The sequence below is a fragment of the Habropoda laboriosa genome, unplaced genomic scaffold (genome assembly GCF_001263275.1).
Source record: "Habropoda laboriosa isolate 0110345459 unplaced genomic scaffold, ASM126327v1 scaffold697, whole genome shotgun sequence".
Classification (NCBI taxonomy): Eukaryota; Metazoa; Arthropoda; class Insecta; order Hymenoptera; family Apidae; genus Habropoda; species Habropoda laboriosa.
The window spans coordinates 333,161-335,040 of NW_017100842.1; the positions used below are offsets into that span (position 1 = coordinate 333,161).

General features: G+C 29.7%; 1 protein-coding gene across 1 annotated transcript in view; it reads right to left on the minus strand.

Moving 5' to 3' along the window:
• LOC108577320 (serine/threonine-protein kinase Genghis Khan) overlaps positions 1-1,880 on the minus strand; it is a 10,501-nt gene that overhangs the window by 3,889 nt on the left and 4,732 nt on the right. The gene's annotated exons all lie outside the window — the stretch shown is intronic.

Genomic DNA, 1,880 nt, shown 5'->3' on the forward strand with positions numbered 1-1,880 from the left:
AAAAAAAATATTAGAAAACGGTACAAAAAAATTGCAACATTTTTTTTTAAATTATAGGAAATTAAAATTATTTTTAATAATGTTAAAATAATGAAAAAAGATATCTGTAATACTTTTATCTATAACTCATTAAGATACAAGGTAAAGAATGTAAAAGTAAAGAATTGTTTTTCTTTCTACAAAATCAGGTACTTGAATCAGTATAAATCTTATAACATTTCCTTTTAAACACTTTAATATAATCACTCCACTGCAATTTTCACCACACAAACTCTGTTAAAATAGTAATCGTTATTGTGCAGATAAGGGTTGATGATTGTTCATCAACAGAAGTAGCAAGCATGTAATAAAATGTACTAAAAAGTCAATCAAATCAAACAGTCTAAAGGCGAAAACATTCAGACACAACATACCTGTTAATTATTTAATTACAAAACCGAGAGATTATCAGCTACTAAGATTAACAAAGGACAACCATCACCTAAAACGATGAAAGACTACTGACACTATCCTTAATTGAGGGACGATTATTTTCAACATACAAGAAACACATAATTGACTTTCAGGGTAATAGACATTAAAGTCAACACAGAGCTATGCTTTAAGTAAGGATAGCTCAGCATGTTTAATGCTTGCTTTTAAAGAAGAAACATTTAATGCTTTGTAAGTTTATACTCTAATAGCTAAAGAAACATAGCACTGTGTCCTGTAATTAGCAACCCAGCTGACTAGTCAACCAAAATCGCGTTTTTGTTGCCACTTCATTTACCAGGTGGCGATACGATGGCGACGGCATTCTGACTGATGAATGTGTTGACGGGAACGAATCTAGTTAATAAGCGACATGTCGTGACGCGGGGAGCACGCATTACTGGTAGGGGTGACGACGGCTGATGTACGATGATGCGTTGGGGTTTGGTGCTAACGATGTTTGGAGATTTGCTTGACGTTTTGGTGGATAGGACAGCTGTCACAAATACAGTTTGAAGATGAGCAACAAGAGGCCCCAGACACAGCTCGTTACGCCAATAAACAGAGGCACTTTGTAGTCTAGAAATCAGAATCGCATACCGTACCGGAGAACCGAATTACTATGCTGGATAGATATCCAAATAGTAACGATCTCTATTATTGGTAACTTAAATATTGACAGTAGCTGTAAATAGTTTGTATTGCATGTACTTATTTCTGCTTAGAACATGAATTATAAACATAAAAATATTTGAGTATATTACATACAATGTAGGCAAAATATTTCGTTAGAGATATCAAGATAAACCTAACAATCTCAGAAAATGTCACATTCTAAAATTCAAGTGCCTTATGTTTCTTAGAAGTAATATCTGAATTATGCTAATATATGTACATATATTCAATTTACATTTCTATGTAATACTTATTTAATATAATGTATCTTAAAAGTAGATACATTCTTTTTTGCATAATATTATCAAAAAAAATCATACTTAATTGTATTGCACTTTTATATATTATTATATTTGTAACTATGCCTTAATAATACATCTAAACATCCGTTTATATATATATATATACACATAAAATCTAAATATTCACATGTATAAAAAATAAAAAATAAAGGAATACTCACACACTGACTCATACCAATTTAAAATCAAGCCATTAATTAAATTAATGCATGATACAAGAAAATAAATAGTACTTTTTACTGTACGTTTTAAGAATATTACGTTTTTCTACTAAAATTAATGAGATTGTTAAATCATAAATACGACTATAATGGCTTGTAATTTTAGTAGTAATATAAAAAAACTAACATACTACATCTATAAATATATGCATAAATATATAAATACAAAGAATCATGTATGTCATCCATGCATCTCCAAAACAAACCTTTA